Raw genomic sequence first — 16,374 nt, forward strand, 5'->3', positions numbered from 1 at the left:
CAGAATCTTCCTAAGACAATTTAAATGGAAGTGATTCAATTCCTGACATGGTGCTGGTAGACTGTCCAGGTTTCAGGCATATAGCAATGATGTCAGCACAATGGCTCTGTAGATCTTCAGTTTGGTAGTCAGTCTAATACCTCTTCTCTCCCACACTTTGAGAGCCTCTCAAATCCTGAGCTAGTTCTGGCAATGCAAGTGTCAACCTCATTATCAATGTGTACCTCCCCAGAAAGGACACTTCCAAGGTAAGTGAACATGTCCACAGTACTCAAAATTTCTCCATTTGCTGTAATCAATGGTTCCACATATAGATGGTGTGGTGCTGGCTGATGGAGCACCTCAGTTTTCTTGGTGTTAATTGTTACACAAAATTAGCACAAGCAGCAAAGAATGGATCCATACATTTTTATACTAGGTGTTAGGATGTTGAATATCCAAAGACAAAAGTGGGTTTGTTCCCTCAAGGAATTTACATTCAGAGATTAAATGAATTTAATCTTATTTGTAGGGAATATATTTCAGTTTGAAGGATTCTATGAACCATTCCAAGTCCCTAGGCAAGGGTGTCCTTAACCTGGATCCACAGGGTCAGTATATAGATTTCAAGGGGTCTGTGAACTTAATTTTCATTAGCTTCTAACTAAAATTGAGCATTTTCTTCAATTATTTACAAGCCTAATTTTTGAGAAAAGGTTCATTGATTTCACCAGATTAGTTTTATGATGAATTGAAAGATTAAGAATCTCTGGACTAGACTGTCATTTAGTAAATTATTCTACTTGTTTCCTTATCTTAAAATGTGATTTATACTAGATGATTTCTAAGATTCTTTCCAGTTCTTAATCCATAATCTCATCATTCTAGTGAGTATATAAAATAAAGTGAAATAGAGAAAACCTAGTGCTTTGTCTCATTTTCTCTTGTTTTCTATTATGCATACTCTATAGCCTGTCCTAACCAAGCTTATCAGTTTGGACTCAATAACCTAAAATAGTTTAAACATACATTGGATGCTAGCCCTCAACAACTTCAGGTCTGGTGGACGTGATCTTCAGTTCCTAAGAACAGTTTGTGCTGTGAATGTTTATCCCGTTTTCATGGCAACCCTTGAAACAAGTTCAGTAATAAATACACCAAAATAAGTATCTCAATGGAAAAAAATCCCATACACTAGAGGGATTTTCCTGTTCCCTAGGGAAAAACTGAACAGAAGGGAGGTTCAGAATGGCAAGGTCAAATGTTAGAATTGTGCCTCTTAATTCAGAGTATTAAATGACTGCTATCTGACTCTCTCGATAGTGAGAATTTTTCACATAGCTTTCATACTAATTCATTTGTAGATTATGAAATAAAAATCAATGTAAATCTTAATTTTTTATGCATGTTATATAGCCTGGTACACCCTAGTTCTAGATTTCAATTTGCAACATTGGCTACTATTGATGCAAAGCAGGAATCAGAGATTGGAAAGATATGGGAAGAATCAAGACAATGGGAAGAGTTAAATGGTACTTGGTATAAGACATCCTTTCCTGGTCCCTGAAGTTGCTAGTACCTCCCTCTCTAAGTTGCCTTCTATCTACTTTTATGTATCTAATTCATTCTTGGAACATGTACAAATATTTTTCTGCCTGGTTCTAGTCCACCAGGTAGAAAGCTGAGTGAACCATCTCGTTTCTGTGACTCATCAGTGAGGAGCTTGCAATTAAGAATGATGGAGAGAGTCCTTCATTTGACTACCGAGCTGGAAAACCAGTGAATTTGCAGATTTGCAAAATTAAGCCAGTGAGTTGAGAGTCGTTCTTCTTTCTTGAAAGTTGAATCGATGACTTTGGTGAGCCCCCCTCCCCCAATACTACTTAGTGTTTATTCTTTCCTGACCTTAAGTTAATGAAATATCATGTGATGACATGCCCAGGGATAATGGTGACTTTATGAGTTTTGAAAGATATAGATCTTGGAGGACCTTCAAGTTCTGACAGCTCTGGTGTTTCCAGAACAGCACTGGCTGATGGCAGGGGAATTGTTAGTATCAGAAAATTGGTCCAGCATGGTCATTTCACCCACAGGGAAGTGCCAGGAGTGACCAGACAATGCAAAGTGCCAAGGTAGAAAATGAAATACCCAATTAGAGGCATTGCAAAACTTCTTTATGTTCTAATTAAGCCTATCATAATTTTGACTTGTTTTCTGTTTGCTACTATTCTTACTGTATATTGAGTATATACTTTTTAAAAATTGTTCTCTCTCTCTCTCTTTCAAATCCTAACTTTGAGTCATAACTTTTACTGTTATTCCTGCCTCTGGGAAAGTGGAGTGGAGGTTTTAACAAGATGAGGAAAATAAAAAAAAAAGGAGTCTAATTTCCCTAATTAGATGAAGGTTCCCCTACGCAGCAAGCATCACAACTGCCTGACTAGGTACAGGACGAAATACCCCAACCCTTGTAGTCCCAGAGTACCTTCTCCATGATTGTTGTATAGATTGTCTCATCAATTAGAATGTAGACTCCTTAAGGACAGGTCCTGTTTTTTGTTTTTTTCTTTTTATCCCCAGGACTTAGTACAATATTTGTCATGTGGCTAGAAAATACTTGTAGCTTGCTTGCTGGGAGTTTGTTGCTCTTTCTCTGGGAAGTTTATTTCTTGGACTTGTAAATTATGGGGCTACTGTGAGGTTGGATTGGAATGATCAGTTTATAGTTTAGGATATAGTTACAAATTTAAAAAAATCATAAATATATAATAATTCATTTTTTAAAGCACTTACTAGGTGCCAAATACTGTGTTAAGCCCTGAGATGCACACATATATGTATATATGTAGGTATATATATATGTATATATAAATAAAATATAATGCATGTAAGCATATATATGGGCATACATGTAAAACATAGTATCTACCCTCAAGGAGTTTGCCTACTACTGGGAAAGCCAACATTTAGTGAAGCAGCAGCCAAAGAAAGGATCACAGTCTGAAAAATCACCAAGATAGTGATAGGAACAATAGTGCAATCGTTTTTACAAGACCTTTACAAAGACAATGATAAGGTAAATTTGCTTATTGTTTTCAGAACAAGATAGGAAGTTGGGTTGGGGAAAGAAGGTAGAAGAGAGGAAAATGACTAGGGTGAAGATAATACTACATTTTCTACTTGGTTCCAGGGCAGGTAGAGCTGATTGGTTGAACTTCTAGATTTGGCCTCATGTGATCTTTTTTGGAAGGTTAGAGCAGAAGAAATAGTAGAAACTTATGAAACATAGAACACTTCTATAAAATCCCTCTTGTGATTATATTCTACCTCTTGTTTGATGACTTCCAGAAACAAGGAATTCACTACTTTGTAGGACATTTCATTCCATTTTTTCAAAATTACAGTTGTTGGGATGTTTTTTTATTTTGATCTTAAATCTGTCTACCCATAACTTCTACTCATTAGTCTTGGTTTTTGCCTTTGGGGTTAACCAGCATAAATGCAACTTCTCTTTGCTTCAGTGGTTTGATGTTGCCCCATTACTCTATGCATTTTATCTAGTTATTTACATATTACTTCATGGTTTTCTGATTCAAAGTTTCTTAGTCTAATTTGAGGATCTTCCATCCTTTATTTGAAAGCAATTATATCATAAGGCATAAAAATGATTGTATAGAGATATAGACCCAGAACTAATTGGAAACTAAATAATCTCATTTTAAAGAATGAGTGGATCAAGCAACAAATTATAGAAAGAATTAATTATTTCATCCTAGATAATGACAATAATAAAACAATATACCAAAACCTATGGGATACACTCAATGTGGCTGTCAGGGGATATATTATATATTTAAATGCTTACATGAATAAATTAGAGAAAGAAGAAATCAATGAACTAAATATGCAACTAAAATTAGGGAAAGAAAAAACGATTGTATAAATAAAATTTTGAATAATTGATTAGCCAGTTTGCAAAGTTTTTTTTACTTTTTATCAGTTCCTTTTGGCAATTCATATGCTTTTTAATTTTATTTATTTTATTTTATAGTTTATATCACTAAGTACCTTCTGACACTATCTCCTCTGGCACCCCTGTTCCATAGGAAGAGATGATTCTTCTACTTGCCAAGGCAAATCCCTCTACATGCATAAGGAATTCTTTTCCATGTCATGTTCTCTAGTAGATTGAATCCTCTTGTTACCACTCTGCCACTTAGCTCCATCCTTGTCTACTGGCTGCAACTCTACTGTTTACAAACATGCTCCTGTGTTCCCCATCCTAAACATACACGCAACACACGTGCGCACACACACACACACACACACACACGAATAACCCCCATCCCCAAATCCTCATTTGATCTATTTATCTCTTCTAGCAGTAATCCTCTCTCTCTCTCTCTCTCTCTCTCTCTCTCTCTCTCTCTCTCTCTCTCTGGCTAAACTCCTGGAGAAATCTATTTATAATAGATGTCTCCACTTCCTTTTCCTCTCACTTCCTTCTTAACATTTTACAGTATGACTTGTCATTCAGCTGAAACTATCCTCTCTAAAGTTACCATTGTTCTCTTAATCACCAGACCTAATAGACTTTTCCAGATCCTCATCATTCTAGAACCCTTTGCAGCCTTTGACATAACCTTCTTCTCCTTGCTATTATTCTCTTCCCTTTTCTTTTACCCATTTGACCCCACCTTCTCTGTCTCCATACAGGGACAGCTAATTTTTCAAATAGCCTAGAACACTAGACCTGGAAGTAGTAAAATCTGAGTTCAAATTTGGCTTCAGCCAATTCAAGCTATATTACCCTGGGAAAGTTATTTGACCATAGTCTCAGTTTCTTCATCTGTAACCTGGTATTGTTGCAAGGATCAAATGAATCAACTTATGTAACATATACAGCTAACATGTAAAATCTTTTGCAAACCTTAAAGTGCTACATAAATTTAGATATTCTTATTCTATACCCCTATCTCATGTTTCTGGAATTCTTGTGGACTCTTGGCTTTTGGGAATCCTTTAAGCCACAGGTGGTGTGTGAATTATTAGGAGGACATTGAAATCATTTCTAGCCCTTGATCTGTGTTTCTTTTTCAAATCTACAGTTCTATGAACTTTTATTGCCAATAAGATTTGCCATTGCTTAGGTCCCAGAGTTGGTTTGAATCATTCCATCAGCCTCTTGAAATTTTCCAATATGAGAACATTTTTAACAGAATCACAGAATTTAAGAATTGGAAGGAACCTCAATGACCATTTGGTCTGACCATGACAAGAGGGAATTCCTATTTTACTATGCCTGACAGGGAGTGGTCTAGCCGGTGGCTGAAGACCTCTGAGGAGGGTATTCTACTGCCTCTTGAGCAAACCCATTCTACTCTACGATTTTTCTAATTTCTAGGAAGTTTTTTTCCTGACCTCAATCAAACTGAAATCGTTCTTTCTGCAACTTTCCTGTATTACTCTGCTCCTTCTTACCTTCTGGGGCACAAATGAACAAGTGGAATTCATCCTTCACCTTGATTGTCCTTTATCATTGGCAGCCATAGTGCCCACAGGATTTGGGGTCACCAAGACTTCCTGTTTCAGACACAGGAAGGCCTCAGTGTATGACCTTGGGTAAATCACTTGATCTAGCATAACTTTAGTATCCTCCTTGGTAAGGTGGATTTAATAATACTATCAATCTCCTAGAGTTGTTCTGAGGAGCAAATGAGGCCACATATGTAAAGTGCTTTGCAAACTTTAAAACACTAATTAAATTTTAATTATTAATAATATTTAATAATTTAATGTTTTTCTAGTTCTTGTCCTAGGAAAGAAATACTTGACTTATCTCAAAGTGTTGATGAAATTTATGATCTAAACAAAGTAGCAGTTATATGCTATATTGCCACAACCTTATAGCTGATGTCATGAGTTCAATGAGATTAACTATTTTAGTGATTCTTTGGAAGTCACTACAGATGGAAATCATTCTTTTGGAGGATCTGTTTCAATATTGTTGTTAGATGCCAATGACATTGGTCTGGTATGGAATGATGCAATGCCTCCATTTCCTCTACTTGTATTATTACCCTTAGAACAATGAAAAGCACAAAGGAAAAGACTACATAAAGCAAAGGAAAATCCCTCAGAAGAAAGACTCAAAAACAGTCAGGATCACAGAATTTCAGAGTTGGATAGAGCCTCCAAAGCATCTGCCTGTATCTGAACAAAATGCCTACTACACAGAAGGTGTGTGCTTTTTTTTAACTTGTTAACTATTTAGTGGTTGACTTTCCAACATTACTCCCAAATGGTTATCCATCCTTTGCTCAATATGACCCTGGGTAAGTCATTGTGATTCATATATTATGTGAAGCAATAGAATCATTCCAGAATTATAGAAATTCCCAAACAGAGATGAACTACACCAATATGATCTTAGACCATACCACCTATTACAAGAGGTTAACATTTATTTAAGAGATGAAGACCAATATCTTTAAATGATCTGAGTACTTGCCTGATTTAAATACCCTTGCAAACCTATGAGCTATAATTATAGCTAGATTTATAATTATAGCAAATTACTGTACACTAAAAAGTGATTTTTTTAAAAAATATATAACATTGTAAAGTTTATTGCCTTTAGACAAATTTAATTGTTTAAGCTTTGTCTCAGTTAATTAGCATCCCAGGAGCTCTGATCTTGTCTTAGGATAGAAAAGGCTAATATCTAGTTGATATATCAATTGATTTCAGTGATTCTTCCATTTTCATTTTATTAGTTCTAGTGCAGCAAACTAGGGAAAAAGATTCTGAGATATTCAAGGCTTTGTTCTTGGAACATCAATTTGCTTGGAAGATATTTGCCTGCTGGGCACGTACTTTAGTAAGTGTGAGGGGGGTTGGCTAATTTAGTTTGAAATCTTGGTTTAGACTAGAGGATGGTTTCTAACTAAATTGTTTTGTTAATTCCAGAGGAAGAGCTATTTGCTTCGTGAATATATCTCATTAGTGTAGTCTAGCAAATAAATATGTAAATAAACTAAAAAGCAAGCCAAGGCTAACATTTTGAAAAACATAGGGGGGAAAAGGTAAAATAAACTTTGAGAAAAATAAGGTCTATTGCTTTAGCATTAAAAAATATTCAGTTGTAGAAACCTGAGTACACAGACTCTGGGAGAAGCTCCATCTCCCATTTTAGTAATATTTCAAATAGCTTGAGGGAAAACTTGCCCTTTTCTTCCCCTCTGACATTGCCTTCAAGTCATAATCTATCAGTCTTCCGACTCCTCACACAAACTGACACAAAGCCTAGCAAAAGCTACCAGGAACCAAAAGTCAACCTTCAGCCTTGTCAATTTCTTTTCCATCAGGTTCTGCTAATTAAGTCAAATATATTCTTGAAGAAGCCATGGAAAATCATGTTAATGGATGGGCTTTCTCTGCTGTTCAGGGGAAATGAGAAAATTAACTCCATTTTAGGAAAAAAAGGAGAGAAGATACTTGATAGTTGATTAACAACATCATTAATACATTCACCAACTCCATCCATCATGTCCTTTCCCTGAAAAGCAATTTGTATGTCTTCAGTTTGCTGCTTTATCATTGGTATTTTCTACCTAAATAGTTTCTCAATCTACCTCATTCTTAGTTGGTTCTATTTTTTTTTTAAGACTCTGGCATCTCTTTTTAACTGTTTTTGGTCATTGACTCACCTGCCTTTACTTTGTATGTGTTCCAGAGGGCAGGGGAATTTGACATATTTCTCTATCTTTAGATCAGCACTCAGTTCCTCTGGCTAGATTTCATTATACATCTCATTGCTTTCATTATACTACACTCTACTGAACCCTATTTTCCATTGCCCCTGGAATAAACTTCCCATTATTAATGATCATCCCATCTAGCCACCTACCAGGATATCAGATGATATAGTGTAGACACCTCCTTGCCTTTTGCCATCAACTGTTCCTTATCTCTCCATGTGAAATTATAATCATCTGACACCCTAACCTTCAAAGACCCCTAAGTTAATCAAAGACCCTCTAGTTAATCAGTTCAGTTTTGGACTCTATCTTGGTACTGAATAGTGAATTAGTGAGGGAAAACTAGCCTAATCTAATATTTCTATCTGGTTCATTCCTTGGTACATACGTCATTCAGACCTACTAGGATTTTTGAAACAGTCATCTTACTATATTACCCTATTTTGTGTACATTATTTTCATGCCCCTTTTCTCTCCCCCACTCCTTTGCTTTCCTTCTAGAAACAATCATCAAATCCTGAAATCATACCATTGCTACTTGAAAGGGCATGATTATTAGGAATCCTTTGGTTCCACCCATAGTCCCTGTGTTTGCTTATTGTTGAGTTGTGTCTGACTTTGTATTTGCTCAGTCTCTAGTCAAACTCCTTTCCCTGGTTGTAACTCCTCAAAATAGTTTATATTAATAGCTACTTATTTATATAGTTCTTTAAAGTTTGCAAAATGCTTTCCATTTTCATCTCATATGATCCTCAGGGATATAGAGCTGATATATGTCTGAGGGCAAGATTTGAACAGAGTTCTTCCTTACTTCAAATCTGGCACTCTAACTATGCTATCTAGCTCCCTATATGGGTTCTCTATCCTATTAGGTATGAACACATTGAGGGCAGGGATGTTGTCATTTCTACATTCTTAGGGCCTAACACATTGCAGCTCACAGCAGTTACATAATAAACACATGTTGCTTGATTGGATGAATAAAAGATTATAATTCTGGTTTTGCTACTAATTAGTTGTGGGGAACTTTTTGTGCCTCATTATATTCATTCCCTAAAATGAAGGACTTGGGCTCTTTAGTGCCATAATTCCCTACAATTATAAAATGATATATTCTATATGTGAAAGGCATTAGGTAGGTATTGCCATGTGTAAGCGGTGAGAGTACTCAGGGAATTATTGATGCTTCCTGTTTAAGGAGGAAAGAGAGATTTCCAGGTGCTTACAGGAGGTTGTCTAGATCCTTGCCTCCTAGTGGCTTGACCCAAGTTTCTATATCTTTCTCTAGGATTTAAAATATCATGCCATCAAATGCTTTCTCATTTTATGTGATTTTTGATACCCTACCAGTCAGCGGGTGGCATAGGCACAGGGCCTGGAGTCAGGAAGACCTGAATTCAAATACAGACTCAGACCCTTATTAGATGTGTGACTTTGGGCAAGTCACTTAACCTCAGTCGACTTCAGTTTTCTCAACTATAAAATGAGGATATTAATAGTGCCCATCTCTAAGAGTTGGAAGGATCCAATGAGATAATATTTGTAAATCCCTTAGCACAGTGCCTAGTATGTAGTAGGCACTTTAAAAAATGTATGTTCCCTTTCCTTGCTTCCTTGTCTCCTCTCCTTTCCTTTTCTCCTTTCTCCGTCTTTTCCTCCCTTCCAAAATTTCTCCATAAAGGATCTACCAACATTCTGGAGTCATTTGAATTCACAACTTTAGACATCCTTAGCTCTTTTCCCTTTCATATCAATTATTTATTTCTGATCCCTTCCACCCACTAACATAAAGGCAGTTAGATGGTGCAGTGGATAGAGCACTGACCTTGGCATCTGGAGCATGGAAGTTTGAATCCAGTCTCAGACATTTGACACTTATTAGCTGTGAACTAATTGGGGAAATCACTTAACCTTGCATGCAGGACCTTCTCCAGTCATCCTGATTCTTTTCTGGTCACTGGATCCAGATGATTCTGGAGAAGAAAGTGAAGTTAGTGACTTAGCCCAGTATTCCCTTACTCAAATCCATTTTGTGTGCTTGTCATGGCATCACCTCCCTGATATCATAGTCTTCTTCAAGAATGAAGGACAAAATCACCTACTAACATGAACATCTCTGTAGTTCAGGCCCTCATCAGATTTTTCCTGTACTGTTATTTTATCCTTTTAAGTGATTTATTTTAATTCCTTTCTTACAGTTATTGAAATTTGTGTTTTTTAAGAGCTACAACTTTTGTGCTTTTCCTTGGAGAAATATTCATCCTTTTTTTTTGTTTGTTTGTTTTGTTTTTTAGGTTTTTGCAAGGCAATGGGGTTAAGTGGCTTGCCCAAGGCCACACAGCTAGGTAATTATTAAGTGTCTGAGGTTGGATTTGAACTCAAGTACTCCTGACTCCAAGGCTGGTGCTCTATCCACTGCACAACCTAGCCACCCGAAATATCCATTCTTAAAAAAAAAAATAACACATCAGACTTCATTGCTGTGAATACATGTCAGACTTAAAAAATAAAAAATATGAGGAGGTGGTTATTTCTTTAATTCAACTTGATTTCCCAAAGCTTTGCTTGTATGTGTTATATGTGTGTGTGTGTGTGTGTGTGTGTGTGTGATTGCTTGAATTCCTTGCCCTTGTTGCCTAATACTTTTGCTATTATGATCATATATGGGTTTATTCAGTTTTCTTAAATGGATGCCCACTGGGTTATGAGATCATATATATTTTGTTCAGTTCTTTGGTTAAAATGGACTCTTAAAATTGTATTGCATAAGCTATTCCATACTAAATGCTGTATTTTTTTACTCCTTAAGCATTATGTGAATATTGAAAAGAAATATTGTAGAATGATTGGATTATAGATTTAGACTTGATCAAACTTTGGAGGTCATATAATTCAAATTCTTGCTTTTATGGTGGATGAAACCAAGATTCTAGAAGTGTAAATTATTTGCTCAAAGTCACACAGGTAGCAACATCAGATGGGACCGGTAAGTTTATAATAATTATCTAACACTGGAGAAAAAGAGGAAAAAAAATGCAAATTTTTGCATGGATTAGCCAAATACAAAAACAAACTCTCTCTCTCTCTCTCTCTCTCTCTCTCTCTCTCTCTCTCTCTCTCTCTCTCTCTCTCTCTCTCTCCTATCTATCATCTATTTTATTTTTCCATTTGTTTGATTATTTTGATTTCTGGACTAGTAAAATACAAAGGCAAATAAATATTTTTGTATTCCCAAGTTCTTCTTAACAACCTTACACTTGATTTTAACAATAGTAGGGTGAGAAGTAGAATTGATCCTGCAAGAGACAAAGGAGAAAATACTACCCCAGCTTGGGAATCAACCACACTTGTGCTTTGAGGACTGTTAAAAAACACTGGAGAAGGATTAGGAATGTTGTTAGGTCTTTTTTTTTAGGAATGTTATTAATGGACATATTTAAAGGAAACAGGAATGGACTTTTCTGTTGGCACAATGCTCTAACCAAAGTACAGTGTATAAACCTGAAGGAGTGAAAGAGAATATGGCATTTTGACATAAGGAGTCTGTGCAGATTTGGAATCCTGGAGTTCCCAGGTGCCTTCTTTATGTCTATATCTGGGTGTCCTCCTTCTCTATCTTTTATACTAGAGGTGTCCCTGTCTGGAGAGAGGTTGAACTGTCATTTCTTTTGAGTTCCCTTCAATAATGCTTGTATGTCCATGTCCACATTGGCAAACAGCTCAGGGTTTTGGGCACTTTAAAGACCAAGAGAGAATTGGCAGATGATCTGAATGTCACTGACATAGCTATTCCTGTTTGCCTGATGGTATCTTTGAAAATCAATTCTCTTTTATACAGGTGCTCCCTTGACACTGGTAGGAGACTATTACTTTATCAGAATCATCTCTCCAAGTGAATTAGCTCTTTTCAAGGTTAAACAACGTATGCTAGTGCTATACCTTTTCTCTTCTTTCAAGATAGAGGTATTCTACACACCATACAAAAAGAGAAAGGAGAACATATGTATGTCTCGTTTCATTAAACTCTAAAGCACTGAGGAACAATAACCATGTCTATGGGGTCAGTTGTACATGAAATTTTAGCTGCTCAATAAATAGTTTTAAGTACAGGATCATTTGTTTCTACCTTGTAGTAGGGCATTGAACTTTATCAAGAAATGATGAGTTCCTTTTAATTCTATAATTTTACCACTCTATAACTTTAAATCTTTAAGGATTAGTGAGCTTTCTTGGGGGAAAATTGCCTTCAGTAACAATTTGCTCAGTCATGGGAGATACTGACACAGGACTGCCCAGCATGAGCAGAGTGGGTGGTGCTCTGTGAACAAGGCAGAACTGAAGCAATTCAAAGGAAATGTGAAATACATAAGTTTAGAGTAACCACCCCAGGTGTTCATTTGGATCATTTGTGCCCAACCTGTGGTAGAGCATTCCTGAGCTTCTATTGGTCTGATCAGCCACAGTTGGACCTGCTGTAATTCATCTCTAGCATAGTGATATCCTTTTTATCTTTTTCAATTATGAAGAATAAGAACTAACCAGCCAACTTTGACTAAGTTGTCTGTTCATTCCTAGGCAATGTCTCCACTTTTTCTTCATTCATACTAGGAGAACAGTGATATTGTTAGCCAAGTTAGTTAAAGTCAATCTCCTAGAAATTATGTCTTTTATGCCTATAATTCTCTCCCCCCCTCAACTATTTACTTCTCATTCAAGTATAGGGTAAAATTACCCTTTAAGATGTGCAATTTGAAGGAGATGATTAATTTCTTGCAGGTAAATATATTTATAGACTTTAGTTCTCTCTCTCTCTCTCTCTCTCTCTCTCTCTCTCTCTCTCTCTCACACACACACACACACACACACACACACATCAAGATAATTGCTTGACAATTTTGGAAAGTTATACTTCCAGGTGTCCATGGACTTGGTATTTTATCTTGTGAATCTGGAATCCATTGAAACTTTCCCCAAAGTACAAAGACATCAAGATTGTAAGAGTTTTTTCTATTCCATTCCAGATGCCACATTTTTAGCAAGAACATTGACAAACAGAATGAGCCCTGAAGATAGTATCTAGAATGGCAAGATGTCTGGTTAAAGGAAATGAGGTCATTTATCCTAGAGAGGAGAAGATATAGCAGGGATACAATAGCTGGTTTCAAGTATTTGAGAAGTCAACAGGTAACAGAAGGATTAGACTGATTTTGCTTAGTACTATGTATTTAAAATGGGGGAAATGGGCAGAAGTGGCAGAGAGCAGATTTAGTCTTAATACTAGGGAAAAAAATTAACCCCCTCCCACCACCTCCCAAAAAACTCCAAACTTCCTAGAATGCAAAAGAGGAATGGGATCCCTTGAAAGGTAGTTTATTTCTCAATACTAAATGTCTTCAAATAGAGACTGGTGGGCTGCTTAACAGGGCTATTGTAGATGGAATTCCTGTTTGGTAGGAATTGTACTAGACTACATGTAAGATTCATTACAACCTGAAGATTCTGATTCTGTCTAGCAATTTTTTTGTATACCTTTTGATATAGAAGGCATTCTATATGACTTTAACTTTTTGTTATTGTTGTTCAGTTGTTTCAGTCATACTCAACTCTTCATGATCCTATTTGGTGTTTTACTGGCAGATATACTGGAGTGATTTTGCCATTTTCTTTTCCAGCCTATTTTACAGAGGAGGAAACTGAAATGAATAAGGTTAAATGACTTTGCCCAGGGTCGCATAACTAGTTTGTGTCTGAGGTCATATTTGAACTCAGGTCTTCCCGATTCCCAGTCTTGGGCTTTATCTACTGACTTTACCCAACATTTTAAAGTTAAAGAGTCAATAAACTTTTTCCATGCATAAAATGGACTCTGGAAGAAAAGAAATATATGCTTTCAACTATAAATGCCATAAGAATTTTCAAGGCAAGAATTATTGAGATTCAGTAGCTATAGCTCAGAAATATGATCTGATAGACCTTGGGATAGAAAGAGTTCCATTAGGAATATTAGTATAGATATAATAAGACTCCATGACCATTTTTCTATCAGCAGTAATATACAATCTACAAATTTTAGTGCTTGTTATTGCTTGGATAAAACTGATGAGGATGAGCAGCAGCGTTGTACCATGTAAAGATCACTAACTCTGGAATACTGATGTCAGTTCACTTTACTGCTACTACCTGTGTTAACTTGAGCAAGTCACTTTAATATCTATGATCTTTCTATTTCTTCATCAATAAAAGAGGGGCTTGAACTCAATGGCCTTTCAATGAGAATTCTTTGATCCTAGAACTTGCACTATGAATTGCTTTTCTATTACTGGGGAATACTTACATGAATCTGTCCATCGTTTATATCTTCCTTGGACCAATAATTTGAATTTATGAGATGGCTAAAGTAGAGTTAATAGTAAATCTTGTGACTCTAGAACAGAATCGGAATGAATGCTTCCTATAGGGAATGAACCTATGACTTTTCCTTTATTTTATATGGTTCTCTTTTGGAAAGGTTTGCTATTCCTTTTCCCAGTTTAATTTACAAATAAGGAAATTGAGCAAACAGGTTTAAGGGGCTTATCCAGAGTCACTTAACTAGTAAGTATCTGAAGTTAGATTTGACTGCTCTATCCATCATTCTACCTAGCTACAAAACTACAGGGCATCTAGATGTTGTAGTGGGTAGATTGTTAACTCTGAAGTCAGGAGGACCTGAGTTCAAATACAGCCTCAGACATTTACCTTGGTAAATCACTTGACCCTCATTGCCTCACATCCAGGATCATCTCCTGGCTCTTGATTCATATCTAGCCACTAGACCCAGATGGCTCTGGAGGAGAAAGTGAGGTTGATGATTCAGCATAGCACTTACTCAAATCCAATTCATACACATGTTGTGGCATCTCCTCCCTGAGACCATGGTCATCTTTGAGATGGAAGGGGAAACATTATTATCATCAGCTTCATCATAAGGCTTTTTAATAGATGAATGAATGCATTAATGACAACGCATTTATTAAATATCCTCTAGGTTCTAGGCCCTGTAAAAACTTCTGAAGATAGAAACACAAGGGAGCAGGATAGTCTTTGCTTTCAGTGAGTTTCAATTCTAATGGGGAAGAGAGCATGTAAAGGTAGAGGAGGGGTCAGAGGACACACTTAGCTAAATGGTTTGAAAATGCCTAGGGAGGGATGTGGAGACTTCTTTCTGGGTAAGACAAAGTGGTGAACAAAGCCATGGGAAGTCTAAGGTTTGGTGGAATGGACATGAAAAAAATGAAGACAATGGCTAGCATGGAGGAAGAATGGATTGAGCTAAGTAGACAAAAACATTGCCTTTCTTTTATTTACTCACCAGCTATCTTTTCACTAATGTGATCTGATTTCTAAACATCTCTTATTTGGAAGAGCAGCCTAATACAGAGCTGTGCACATAGCAGACAACATACATATAATTCAATGCTTCAGGCTCCATGTCTACATAACCACTCACATTACTAGCTCATATTTCTTTTTTATTCATGATACTCGTATTAAGAACTGCTAGGTACAAAATAAGGGAAACATGGTCAGACAATAGTTCACATAAAAAAATAAAAACAAAAGCCAGGGGTTTTAGTGCTTTGATAATTCAATATGAATCAGCAAAGTGATGTACCATCTGAGAGAGGTAAAGTCATCTTAGGCTGCTTAAGTATCCAGAGCAAGGAAGCTGAGAGTCCCATTTTTCTTTTTTACCTAGTTTGATATTATTTAGAAGGGTATTGTCCATATAGTCCATTTCTGGGTAATACCTTATTGACTAGATATTGATAAACTGGAGTATACTCAAAGAAATGTAACCAGAATGATGAGGAGGTATTGAAAATTATGCTGCACAAGAATTGGTTAAAAGAAATAAGGATACTTGGATCAAAGAAAGGAAATGTAAAGATAGACATGATAGTTGTCTTTGACTATTTGGATAGTCAAAGTGATTAAGCTTGTTTCTTTTGGTTCCAGAGAACAGAATTAGTTGCATCTATGAGAAGTTATAGGGAGACAATTTTAGCTTGATCTAAAGAAAATTTCTTATAATTGTCCAAAAATGGAGCTACTTCAGGAGTTACTAAGTTCCCCATCATAGAAGGTTGCCAAGTGGAAACTAGAAGACCTCTGCTGCTCAATTTGATACACTCTTATCTAATTAGCTGCTAACTCTTATTGAGTCTACCTCCACAGCATCTCACATCTGTATCCTTCTCACCTATGGCCACCACCCTCATTCAGACTTGAACAATCTTTGGCTTGGATTATCTTAATAACCTTTGAATTGAACTCCTAGAGGCCAGTTTCATTCTTCTCCAATCTCTTGCAAGCAGCTGGGAAATTATCTTCCTAAGAGACCATGTCTTGTTCCTCTTCAAGAACTCTCCATTGTCCTCTGGGCATTATGCTCAAAGACACAGTAACTACTTGGTTCGGCATTTAAAGTCCTTCATAATGTTGGTTCAACCTACCTACCCATTTCGCACTATTTCCTGTCACACCAAATACTGTCTTTTCCACAAACTGGACCATTTATTATTCCCTGAAAGATCTCATTTTTATGACTTTGTTGCCTTAGCTTATTCAGTACTTGTTTTTCATCTCCACTTCT

The sequence above is a fragment of the Macrotis lagotis genome, chromosome 1, assembly GCF_037893015.1.
Source record: "Macrotis lagotis isolate mMagLag1 chromosome 1, bilby.v1.9.chrom.fasta, whole genome shotgun sequence".
NCBI lineage: Eukaryota > Metazoa > Chordata > Mammalia > Peramelemorphia > Peramelidae > Macrotis > Macrotis lagotis.